General features: G+C 36.7%; 1 pseudogene; it reads right to left on the bottom strand.

The window, feature by feature from the left end:
* The window catches only part of LOC134494602 (FRAS1-related extracellular matrix protein 1-like), a 99,121-nt pseudogene that overhangs the window by 61,294 nt on the left and 23,680 nt on the right, over window positions 1-14,147 (bottom strand).

Below are 14,147 nucleotides of genomic sequence, written 5' to 3' on the forward strand. Positions count from 1 at the left end.
ATTGAATCAGTTAGTGTATCCCCCCCTCCCCAAAAAAACAGGGAATGGCTTTATTTGGTGGGGAAAAAACATACTTAGAGGTTTGTTGTACTTAATTTTGCCAGGGTTTTCTCTTATTAAAGGCAGTGATGTGAAAATTAGAGAAAAACAAACACAAAATGAGTTTTTATATCTGCTCAACTTGTAGCTTGGCAAAGGAAGAGAGAGAGAGAGAAAAAAACTGCATGATTGGTGCAGATTTATTTTCAGACTGGAATTGAAGTACCGTACATGTTTTGAAATTCAGAAAATATCTGTGTGTGTATTTCATGAGAAATTGTTCAAATTTTGCTGTTGAAATATTAGTAATTTTTTCTGTGTTTGGGAAAAGAAATGAGTAATTTTGCCAGTGTTATTTTTGCTGTTTCTCATCTGACAGACTGCAAATTCTGTTCAGTCCTATCGTTTATGAAAACCACTGAAAATATTGGCAGAACGAGTTGCACACATTTTTATTCTTACTTCTAAGGTATGTTTTTTGTATGCTGTTTTCTTAGGGTGTACAGTTGTTCACTGAAGAGTGTGCATATTTTGGGGAATATTGTTTTAGTTGCAAATGAGAACTGACAACGAACATCTTGGCAAGAGTATTCATTCTGGTTTCTCCTATAGGTATATTTAGCAGAACCCAAATAGTCATTTAAAAATATGTCACCCATCTTCTTGAAATTAATCTTGAAGTCAATTTTGGAATTAAACATTACATTTCTAAAATAGCAACTAATCAAACTCCACAATAGCATTTTTCGAATTTCATCAGCTGAGCCTGCATGACTAAAAATGCTAATGAATTTTGATTATTTGCAAGTAAACGAGATGGGAAAATTCCCACCAGCCCAAATTCATTTTAGCTCTGGGTTTTTTTAACCCTGCCATCTGAAGGCTCCTAAGAAATACCTCGATTAGTTTGCATTCGTTCCACTTACATCAAGAGGATTGTAGGATGAAAGAGAAAACTCCTGGCACAATGTTACCTTGCCTGCTCCCCAAACATATGCACACATATTTATTTAAAAATAAGCCATACTGCATATGTCCCACCACCTTTTTTTGCACTTCAACTAACATATAATACAGAATGTGGATCTGTTTCTTTTCTCTGTTTGTAGATTGTTTACTTTCATGTCAAGAAGAAGCAAACCAATGTGTCCAAACAATTCAGATACCTAGTTACATGGCTCATCTGGTATGTTGGTTTGAATCCATTAGGAAGTAGATGGCTTCCCTCCACCCCTCCTTTTAGACACTCTAATTGGGAAGAGGAACAATCACTCATGATCCCAAACCACTTTCATTTGGTTCAGAGCTATCAGAACAGGCTTGAATGCATTTGTTGCTGACGTTGTCAGGTTTCCATGAGTTTAACAGTGCAATCCTATGCATGTCTATCAGAAGTCCGACCTATAGTTTTCAGTACCCAGGATTGCAGTCTGAATATACTGATTTAAAAATTCATTTAATTTAAGATTGTTTCATTTATCTTTCTGAAGCTCTTTTTAATAAGCATTAGGACAACATCTGTTATCTTTGAAGATCAGAGTAAGGGTATTTCCCAAACAAGGTATACAGACATTCCTAGGGAGGTTCAAAGAAAACTGTCACATGTTCACAGCACATCTGAGGGAACCATGGACTGCTTGGGCCACCTGCCATCAAAAGTGTAAGCCATAGTCTCAATTGCCATGTGTACAGTGAATGTGAGAAGGAGATCCCTATGTATATACATGTGTGGAGTTCTTCCAGTTACAATCTTCCTTGCAGAGAGGGTGGAACATCTTATAGTCATTGAACATGGGTCATTAAGAGGCATGTTGAAGAAAAGGATAGTGACCAATCAGGGGAAATTCACTTCCTCTTGGAACCTATGTAGATCAACATTAACAGAATGAAGTTGCTTTTTTAAAGATAGTAGTTAGAAAAGAAAGTGGTACAGGAAGCCCTCACTGAACGACCACTTGTTCAGAGACCATTCAAAGTTACAATGATGCTGAATGAGGTGAATTATGACTGGTTCTCATAGTTGCAGCCACTGCAGCATCCCCTGGTCATGTGATCACCATTTCTGACCTTCACTGTAGGGGTTCTGACAAGTAAAGTCAATGGGGAAGCCAGTAGGAAGTCACAAATGGCGATCACGTGACATTGTGCTCAATGTGGGATTCGCTTAACAACAGCAATCAGAACTGCTGCAACTGCCGTCATAAGTTGGCACAGTCACGTGACATCACACTTTACGACTGCGTCGCTTAGTGATGGAGTTGCTGGTTCCAATTACCATCATTAAATGAAGACTACCTGTATTATGTTAGTATATTATGGAACATGATTTGGACAGAGTATTGTTTTTGCTCCAAACAATATCCTATTACACACATAGTCCAAGGAAAACAAAAGCCCTGCATTGTATGTTGATTTGGAAACAGAACATCTTTAAAATCTAGCCAAAATATGATGTCTTTTAAAGGATTTCAGTGGATTTTTAGGTTTAAATTGTAAGCATTCGGTTTGTCCTCACTAAGGCTACAATCCCAGAAATCTACATTCACGTTCACAAATAGTTGAGTTTCTAAAGTTTGAGCAGAAGCTGCTTGCATTTGACTGAGCAAGCAAATCAATCTGAAAGTAAAAAGCATTTCTACAGATAATAAAAATGGGTGAATCAGCTGGAATGGATTGATAAAGATCAATAATGGTACATATTTTATAATATATGAAAGAATTGCCTATATAGGCTGCACCTTTACATCAAATTTAAGTTTACAGATGAATAGCCTGATGTACGTATATAATATTTATGGAATAATATGGACAAACACAGGCTGTTCTATCTTTAAAAGAGAATTATAGTCAAATGGTGGGTCAGCGTGTTATACAATGCTGGTTAAATTTGCTCAAAATGAAGCAAGGGGGTTCCATTTCACTGTTAGAAATGTGCTAATACAAATGGACTTAATTGAAGATAGGACCATGTAAAAGTAAAGAAATACTGGAAACTGATCTTGGAATCAATAATAAAGATTCCAAGAAGGAAAACTAGAGTCTTCTCTGCCAGTATTACTGTTGTTTTTATTCCTTTCAGTTTTTATAATGTTATCTGAAACTGTTCTTTTAAAAACTAAAAATAATATAAATAAAATACTATTTTTATTTACAAAATTAACAAATATAGTAATTTAATTAACCATAGACATAGCTCCTAAGGCTAAAAATATAATACTTTTTCTCTACATGATTCTTGCATCTAAAATTGTGTATGTTAAATACTGAAAAATTAAATGAATTCTGAAATTGAAGAAATAGGATGTAAAACCTTTTCTGAGTAAACAGACACAGGCTAGTTGAACTAGACATGATTATAAATTCAACAGTAGTTTGAAGAAAGAAATAGAAATGTTGTGAAATAATATTTGTTGTCAAATGTTAGAAATTCTTTGCTAATAGATTGCAATGTTTATGTAATATGTTAAATAAAGCATCCATTTTAATTAATGAAAAATATTTTAATAAGCTTGCCCATGCTTATTCATGGAACTTATGAAGTCTGTTATGCAAAGGTTGAAAGGTAGCAGGCTCTCCTGTTAAATCTATGGCAAAGTTCCTTTGGAAACAGGATAAAAGCCAATATTACTCAGATTATTGAAGCAGAATTGCCTTAATTATTTCCTTTCAAGTTTCCAACAAGAATTGACATTGTGTGACTTTTCTTAAACCAAATACAATATACTACTTAGTTAAAAGATGAAAGTCCTATCCCTTCTCACCTCAAGCATACAAATTTTTAATTCCTTGCTGCTGTGACCATAGTGATGCAATACATTAAGAAGGCTTCAAGCTATCTTCTTCTTCAAACTTCCCAGAATCCAGGGGAAAATATTTTCAGGTGTCCTTTCTATTGCTTTCAAGTTCAGCCAATATGTAGCACTGTTTTTTTTCTCTTCACATGTCTTTTATCCAGAAACCTACACTAGCTAAGAACTATATATCGATACCCAGATTGGTAGGCTTTATTTTGGGCCATGGAAACTGACATGAAATATCCCCCCACCCTTTAAATGTAGTGTGTCTATGAGGGCATCTATGCTTACAGAGACAGATAACATTGATGTCACATCTATAATTATACTATCAAAGTCTACTTGAATTCAAAGAGCAGCGTTTTCATATTCATTTGGTTTTTTTGGTTCTGGTTTTCTTGTTCAAATTCTTCACTTAAGAGTATTTCCTTATGTTACTCCAGTTTGAGCTACTACATTCATAAGTGAAGTAAAAGAAAGTTCTGTATTATATTCTTTTAACAAATAATGGCTATGAAGACATCAGGACTCTCTTAAATTAGTCACTGATTTAGGCCCAATATCTGAAATCAGTTCCTTCCTGCATCTACCTTTTCTTCTACAGAGCACATTTGCCAACTGATAAAGATGAATTAACAGAGCTAGTTAGGTAGCATGCAATAATTTTATTTTTTGTGTTTTAATCTCTTTCCCTACACATTATAGAGTCTATGCCTCTTTGTTATCAGATAGCAGCTGTCTGTGGATAAGTATTGTGATAATGGTGCAAAGATAAATTAAAATCCTTCTTCCCCCATGATACAATTCTATTGCAACAAACTTTAAAGGAATTTAAGTGGAAGGAGTTATCGGACTCACTGTTATATTCTCCAGCTGCAGCCCCAGGATTTTATTATTAACTGGGTCAATTATGCCATATAAAGTTGCCGTGGTAGATTTATGGAGACCATCACTGACATGATCAGCGGTGAATTTGGAATGCTCGTACTTGGATTGATGCAGTTGATATAACCAGCCTGAAGACTCTGCAAAGTAAACAAACCACTTGGAGAGAGTGTTAAAAATAGAAAAATAGTCATTAAACATTTCAATATTTCTCACATCATTTAGTCATCTCAAAGGGACCTACCGTGGGGGAAACTCTAAGGCTGCCACACATAGAAAGGTGACTTATTGAAGATAACTATCTAGAGATAACCAGCCATAAGGCCACTACATCCGGAGGCTAAACTTACTTCATTGCACTACTATTGTCACTGCGGAGAATGGAGTTAGAAATGATGCATATTTGCCCGATGCTGCACATTTGCCTCATACAGATTTCCTTTGCATTGGCTCCCAATGTGCTTTAAGGTTCAGTTCAAAGTGATGGCTTTATGATGCAGTTGTACATAAAAATGGCAGCAGTATTTGAAATAGGGGCTAAAAATGCAAGCCTCTGGCTTTAATAAAATAGGCCCAGGCTGATTTTTACTCAATTCCATTACAGAGAAGGTTCAACTCAAGTTGGGAATCACAAATCACCACTGCAGTTCCCTACCACTGCCTATCCCAAGAAGAATATAAGCACTATAGAGGAAGGAGAAACAAGTGATGATCAATGGTTCCTATAAGAAAAGGGAAGGAACTTGGAGTCTGCACTTCAGTGGCAAATGGCACATTCATCATGGTTTCCTGATGTGGATTTTAAAGCTTGATTTCAAGAAAGAAACTCAAAGCAACCTGAATTGACTCCAAGTACGATTGGGGTCTAGAAGTAAGTCCCATGAAGAACAATTGAAGGAGCTAAACATTTGGAGGAAACTTGAAGAAAAGACAACTGAGGGGGAATATGATAGCACTCTTCAGATATCTGAGAGGATGTCACAGTTATCTCCCAATCTGGAATGCAAGACATGGAATAATAGATTTAAGCTACAAGAAAAGAGATTATGATTGTTGAAAATTTTTAAAATCCAATTTACAGATAGATGGTGGGCTCCCCTTAGCTCCTCTATGATTCTAAGTGTATTATGTGCTATTGTTGCTGTTTTTGCTGTTATTAGTATTATCCTGCTTTTCCTCTAGAAGCCCAGGTGACATATATAACAATATCTCTTCCAATTTTCCTCACAAAAACAATTTTGTGAGGTATGTTGGGCTGCAGGCACAAAGGCACCCAGTGAACTTCCTTAACTAAAGTCTAATTTGAACCTGGGTTTCTGTAGTCCTATTTTGACTCCTGCTGAGGGTTGACATTGATTTGGTGGCACTCACTCAGTCAATCAACCACCACAACTTGTCTGCTTTCAATAAAAAAGCAACAGCATATAGTTTCACTGTTCCTGTGAGGAACTGGGGAGATCCATGCAAATCTGTTGACACAGTTCATCATCAGAAAGAACAGATAATTATTATGTGAACTTCCTTCTCTGAGATACAAAATTATTTATCACCCATGCGATTGCTAAATTTTCTGTTGCCACAGAAAAACCGGGGCACAGCTGATGCTGAATGCTGTTGTGTTTCTTTCTAATTATATTTTCATGTAAGGACAAGTCCATTGCATCTGAAGTACTCTGGATGAGACAGTTAAATTTACATTAATTTTAATGTAAATTTATCTGATCATTCATGTTAACAGTACTTTAAAATAACATTTCACTGTATATGTTTTTATGCCACTTTTAAAAAATAAATCATACCACAAAGATAAACCAGTGCTAATATAAGAAAACATTAATAATAAATTCAATTCAGTAACAAGCAATTGTGTCATCTCAGGATGGCGCCAATGAACATTCTAAAGTTTATTTGATTTATTTTTTTTATCATATTTCTTCACCACCCATCTTGTGTAAAGTTTATTTATATTTTATATTTATTTATATTTCAAATTTCCATCACCACCCATCTCCCCTGAGAAGGGGATTCTGGCGGTTTACAATCCAAATTAAAACACATAATTACAACATAAATACTATATAAAAATAGAATAAATACAGAGTAAAAAATATAAAAATTCAGCAGCATAGATCTTGTTTATTGGGGAGAGATCTATAATAGCCACCCCTAAGATGAACTGGTGGCCCTCCCACCCCAAGCGAGGTGGCAGAACCAGGTTTTTAGGTTCTTCCAGAAGTCTGGGAGCGAATGGGCCTGTCTCAACTCTGGGGGCAGAATGTTCCAAAGGGCGAGTGCCACTGCAGAGAAGGCCCGCCTCCTGGACCCCGCCAGGTGGAATTCCTTTACCGGCAGGGTTCGTAGCATGCCCTCTCTGTATGTTGCTGGTGTTTATATCACAGGAGCACAACAACAAGGACAACAGTTTTGTATCTATGTCTTGTGAATGGCCATAGGTTTTCAGAAGCATCTGGGAATACTTTAAAGTTTCATTTTCTGAAAAGCATTATTTTCCATGATGGAAAACCATAGGTATATATATTTTAAAAATGGCACGGAGATGAGATGGCAGTTCAGACATTTAGAAACATCCCAGTTACCATAGACTTAGTTTTAAAAAATCTATAGTTGATTTTGTCTACATCTTCCTTCTCCAGAGAGATACTGATTTTTTTCCCACGTATTAGTATCCAGGTAGAGTATTTGTATTTGCACTTTCCCCCTTTTATAGCAGACTAAATTCATGTGACTTCACTGTTGCCCTTAAAACAAAACAAAACAAAACAAACTCAAGCTGGCTACATATCTGCAACTCACAGTATATTAAGTCTAGCACTGCTCTTCTCATAGTCAGGTGTAGGAAATATGTTTTCCAGATAACCATACTGATGACTGGGCTCTCAGAAGAAAGTTAGATCCTCAGGTTTGGAGCCTTTATCTGAAGCATACAGATATTTTTTTTAAAAATATGTGGTGAAGATCCTTCTTTCACCACATTTCTTTCCTAGAAAAGGCAGAATGAAGTATAAGTGAACAGACAAAACATTTTAGATTTAAAGCTCTGCATTTATTGTTTAAAACTTAGAAGTCAGCATTCCCTAATGTATTGACTTCCAAATTGTCAAGTTCCATAATTCCCAACCATCATAGCCAAATATTGATCTGGATTTGAGAGTAGCAGTCTAGTAAAACTGGAAGGCATCTGGAGACTGGAAACCTACTATTTCAAATTAAGATACCTAACTCAGAATATCTCTATCTGCCTAAAGCTAATGCTAAATTAAGTGGCAGAGTTGACCCACAGCATTTTGCTACCAAAGGAAGAAATGGGGCCCCTGTACATTTATTTTTCAAATGCTTATTTTACCATGCACTACAGCCCTGTCATTTCCTGTTAGCCTCCGACCCTGTTTACCTTTTCAAGATCAGTCACAGTCAGTATTAATTCCACTTACTTATTGCTAAAGAAAAAATTCTCAGTATCTGCTCAGAGGCACTAATTATAAAGAGGGATCAATGACTTTGAGCATGTCAACACACAGTAGTAGAATGCTGTTAGGGTTAGCTTAGGCTTAGCAACAACTAAAGGACTCATCGTGAAGGCAATCTCCCTTGTACAATGTAACGTTCTTCACTTCAAAACTGATTTGCAAAACATCCAGTGGCAATAAGCATATTCAAATAAAAATTAATTATACACACTTCAGAATAAACAATCATCAATAACTTTTCCTCAAATATATTTAAAACTGTTGCCTTTAATCCAATGCATATTTAATATTTAGTTAGAAGCAAAGCCCATATGTTAAATCCTATGTCAGTGTACAAACCTTAATCATCAAGAAAAATTCCTGAGGGACACATTAAATATGATAACTTACTTAAACTACACAAAGTACATGTGACAATTTGGCAAAAATTGGGCTGTGGGCTGTGGATTTCATTAAAAAATCCATTTAGTGCTGTCTATTTGTTTAGGATGCCATTCAAAATGTCATTCTGCCCTGGTACAGCAAATTGTCCTTTCAGGAAGCCAGTATAGAAATCAAAACAAATTTCATGCTGAAATCCTCCACCCACCTTCAGCAATTTGCATCTGTGGGCATTTTGCAAGTTAGAGATTTAAACCTAGTACATACCACTGCAATGGACTTTGAGCAAATTCCTGCAGGGAAACTCTTTGGCAGGATCCCCATTAGTGAGATAGGGTTTTCTAGCATCACACTCCGATCATCTCATCATTGAGATGATATACTGAGAAGTCTGTCCTCATTATAATTAAGAATGGTTGAATAACTCTAGATGACATACAAATTTTGAGTTTTGTAATGCACTAGTGAGGATCCAGCCTTCCACTCTCCAAGTCCTTCTGAACATCTCTCACTGCACTTTACAAAGCACTTCTTCTTTTGTGTCTTGGAAGTTCACTCTTTCTGTAGTTCATAACAACTATAACAAATATTGTTAAGCAACAGCAACAATAAACTGCATACCAGGCAAAGAAGCTGCAAAGAAGTTGTATAAGGATCACAGGGTGAAGATACAGTACTCTGCTATTGACATTAATGTTGTCCTCTTGTCCAGCAGATTGTGAAGCAAAAGTCAAGTACCACTACAATAGTGGCCCAACAGTTCTGGCATAGTATATCTGTTTGTGGTATCCATTCTCTCCTATTTCATTCTGCCACTGATATGATTGAAGGAGCTATAAGTTCTTCTCTTTGAATATGCAGAGGGAAGCCACTTCCTTCACCTCCTCCATTAAACTAGCCAGGGTGACATTTTCTAGTGAGGATACTGGATATTTTAGATAAATAACCAAATGTAAGAGCATGGAAAAAGGGCTTATTCCACTGCCTTTCTGATCCACCAGTTGAGTTATTGTGTCTCATCTTTCCTTATTTGGTTTTCTTTCTCATCCTCATAAAGCATTCTTCCTTTTTACAGTATCTGATCTGTGTGTAACATTATGAACTTCAACAGAGTGTTGCTCTAATCCAAATCAGAGCAGAGTAATCTTGCTTTCTGCACTCAGACTATTTGTTGATGTTCAGATCCCAGTTTTTAGAAGGGATGGAAAAATGGAAGGAACTAAACTGCTCTGAATTCCCATTTAAGAAAAACCTGCTGTTCTCTGAGGTCATTACACACACCTCTGAAGGCAAGGCAGAGCTTGGCAGCCTTCCATCTAAATTTTCTGCACAGGGAGGCTATAATGTTCCTCACAGAAAATGCACTAGAGTGCTTAAGTGTAGGCCTTAGATCCATCTTAACAAGAAATATGCACAAAATCAAAAGCTATAAATAGACATTTGAAAGGCTTTAAGATCAGAAATAGAGAATGTTAAGAAGGATGCTGGTAGCTATTTGTAACTTAAACATCCATAGCATCTAAATATTAGGGCTATGCAGATTTTGAAAATGATCCAAAAGAAGTGCTTTGCAACTTGCACAAATGCAAGCACAGCACCTCTCTGTTATTCATTTAAGCAGCCATATCTTTTTTCAGGCACACATGAAACCTTATGAACTCTGAACTTTAAAAGCCTCATTAAAGCAGCCACATGATTTTTTTAGGCTTGTATTTTAATGAGCACCAGAGAAGTGCGGCACATGTACAAGTTCCAAAGCACTTATTCTGAATAATGTTTGAAGTGTGACTGTTTTATAAAACAAAATACAATATTTGAACAATTTTATATAGGATTAGACAAATTCAGGAAGGCTTATGCTATCAGCCACTAACAACCGTAATTGCAATGTATGACTTAATGGCATCATGTTGGAGACCCAGGTCCTAAAGTTTTCTGAACATTTTTCAAATACAGTCCCATATAGAGCCTGTTCCAGGCTTCAACATGGGATACAGAATGGTGGGAAACAAAAAGCAATCCTTTTGAGCCACAGTGGGGATAAAAAAGAGATTGTAGCCTTACACTGGCAGTGGGCAATCAACTGATTTGATTTAATTCTTGCTTCCAATAAAAAATACTTATCTGCCCAAGCTACCTCTGTGAGACTTCTGCCAAGTTTTAGCTTAACAACAGAGTTAAGTTGAACTCATGTATCTGGAGCCAACAGAGTACTGTTGTCTACCTGAGAAAAGTTGTACCATTGACCACAAGACCTACATCTATATTGTGGAGAACTTGGCCATTTTGCTCAGGAATGCTGTGCTAAATGCCTCTCTTACCAAGTAGCAGCAAAGTTATAGCTGAAGGGGAGGAGGTATTTTGTAAGCAGATGCTGTAAATGCTCCAGATCAGGCATGTTGAGAAACAAATCCATCCCAATTCCTTCCTGGCTTCAAGGTAAGAGCAACCAGAAATTAATTAGATCCCAGATATGCAGAGCTATGTTTTCCTTCTATTACCCTGCAAAACCAGATTGGAATTGGATTACAACTGCAGATTCTTGTAGGTTACTGTAGTTTGCAGAAGTTGTCATCAGCAACTTCACTGAAATCTCTATCATAAAGAAATATACTGTCTTTATACTTCCTGTGTAACCTCTATTAAGTTTGGGTGTACTGATGGCCAACATTCAAGTTCCATCATAGAATTCAACAGCCTCTACAACACACTATTGGCAACCATTAGCAGTTACCTCTTCCCCTTTTCATTTTCCTGTAGTCCTGGGAATTGGCTGGTTACAGACAAAAGTCCACATAACATTGGGACCATGATGACATCAACTTGACTCCTCAAGATCCAAGACTCAAAGCCTGCAAGGTCTCAAATCTCGCCCCAGCTCACAACAAATATACCTTCCTACATTACCTGCCAAATATTTAGATCATGCTGAAATGTTTGGAAAGGGGGAAGCACAGACCCTGCCTCACCTGAGGCTCAGCAATTGCACAATCAATCTTATTTTTGGAGCTCAAATTCCCATGAGGTACCAGTAATGCTATTTTTAATGCAGAGTTATTTTTTTAATGAAAACTTATAGAAATACTTTATTTATTTTTTCTCTTCCCCTGCCAGTGAAGGACAGTGTCAAAATGGTTGCTGAAGCCTTATAGGACAAGACATCTTAGATTAGTTTCCTGCCACACCAGGGATCACTATGACTAGTTCAGGAAGAGGCACTGTTGTGCAATGGGATGGATAGTACAACAGTCCTTCTTCCTGAGCTAGCCAGAGTGTTATTCCTAAACTATCCCAGCCACCAAAATGCAGCAACAAATGCTCAAAATTGGCCCAAGCAAAACAGTTACTAAGACATAGAGACAAAACAAAACAAAAGTAAGTCATGACAGAAAGATGCTGGGTTCCTATGGCCAAAAGTGATGGACTGGAAAAATTCAAGATGGACCTTCAGAAGAGGAAAGTTGCCCTTCTTTCATCCTTATGCAAATGACAAGTTTGTTCCTATTCCTTAGACAGCTGCACTATCAGGACCTGTCTTGTCATGTGGTGGGCAAGCTGTGTGTCAAACTTTAGTTCTTTTACAAAACTTTGCTACAGTGGGGCTTAGCAACTTCCTTGCAACCAGGAGGCACATTTCATGATATCACAGAAGTGAATGGAACCAACATTTGTGGAATATATATGTACGTGTATGGAGTGTTAAGAGATCAAAGGAGTACCTTAAGCCTTGTGGAGTATCTGTCTCTGTGCATACAGGTAGTCTCACTTAACAACCACAGTTGGGACTGGCAACTCTATCACTAAGCAACACAGTCATTAAGTGAAACATCACATGACTGTGATGGACTTATAACCTCACTTCTGCCACGGTCGTTAAGTGAGACATCATGTGACTGTGACTTGCAATTTTACTGCTGGCTTCTCCATTGGTTCTGCTTGTTGGAAGCTGGCTGAGAAATGTACAAAGTGTCACATCACCATGGGACACTGTGATGGTTGTAAATGCTGGCCTGTTGCAAAGTGCCCAAATGTCGATCACATGACTGCAGGGGCACTGCAATGGTCATAAATACAAGCACTAGTTGTAAAGTTACTTTTTCAGCCCCACTGTAACTTTGAATGGTTGCTAAACAGGGCAGTTGTTAAGCGAGGTCTACCTGTATATTTTAATCCTAGATTTTTAAAAAGATTATATTTCTAGCTAATCTTAAGCAATGCTTAAATCTGTTCACTGCATTGATAGGAATTTACAATTTAATCACTTAAGAGAAAGAGCCAAGTTTGAAACAGGCCAAATACTGCTAACTTTTTCAGCTTTAGGCAGTTTCCTCTGGAGACAGGCATGAGGGCCAAATTCTTATGTTAAGCACAAGGATACGATTTAAATGAGTGAGTTGTATTTAATTAGTAATGAAAGGATATGACTAAAAACAAAAGGAGTTAGAGTGCAATAAGGCAGTGAATTAAGCTGGAGAATATCATGTTGCTTAATCCCTCCTGCTAAGAAAATGCCGCCACAGATGGAATAGAATTCTGTCACCTGTGACCTTGCTCATTCTTCTGCACCAGTTGAGTTTCTCCAAGTTGTCTCCTTCAATTGGAGTTATTACTGGAGTTTCAGTTGTGCTTGGCCTTAGCAATATGACACTCAGAATAAAGTACAAAGACATTTCCACATCTTAACCTAGATATGCAAATAGAAATGTCATAGCTTATTGGGAGGTGAAAACCACAATAATCTGATTTGTAATTAAAGGATCATAGGTGGCAAAGGTAAAGATCATTGTTTAATGATGTGGATTTGAGATCCATTGTCAATTAGGTTTGATGTTCTACTAAATGGATCATTGTTCATTTGAAAATTGATGAACAAGGGTAGGAAAGGGTATATCTCCATTTTTTTTGCTTAGAAGCACTCCAGAAGCCATTGTGAGAAACAATGTTGGATTAAGATTGACCTTGGCCTGATCAAGAAGGACTACTTTTTATGTTCTTAAGGCAATAAGAAGACAACAATGTTCTATCTGTGATCCAGAAGCCTTTTTTTTTTTTTTTGGCTACAGACATTTCTACAAGCTTTTATAAATTTTGACATTCCAAATTACCTACTGTGGGAGCCTTGACAATACCCTGATTGGTTTTGTACACATTCCCCCTCTACATCATATGATTTCTTTACTTTTTATATTGTATTGTTTCATGCTGCTCTTTGGTCATAGTAAAATTTAAGTTTCAGACAGTCCAAAAAGAAAAAGAAAAAGAAAAAGAAAAAGTTCTAGCACTCCAAAGCAGTAAAATAACAATACTAGTATTCTGTATTCCACTGGTACAGATTTCATTTTGAATATCCGTGTTGGAAAAGAGTCCAGATGAAGAACTTGTTATGGATGATTGATGCAAAGTACAAAACTCTGTAATTGCTCATATTAAAAAATACATATAAATACAGGTGAAAATTATGAAAAAATCTTTAACCAACTGGACAATATTAGATTTAATTTTAAGATGAACAAATATATAGTCAGCCCTAAGAGTTTCGAGGATATTATATCTGTCATTC

Source organism: Candoia aspera, chromosome 3 (assembly GCF_035149785.1).
Source record: "Candoia aspera isolate rCanAsp1 chromosome 3, rCanAsp1.hap2, whole genome shotgun sequence".
Lineage (NCBI taxonomy): Eukaryota > Metazoa > Chordata > Lepidosauria > Squamata > Boidae > Candoia > Candoia aspera.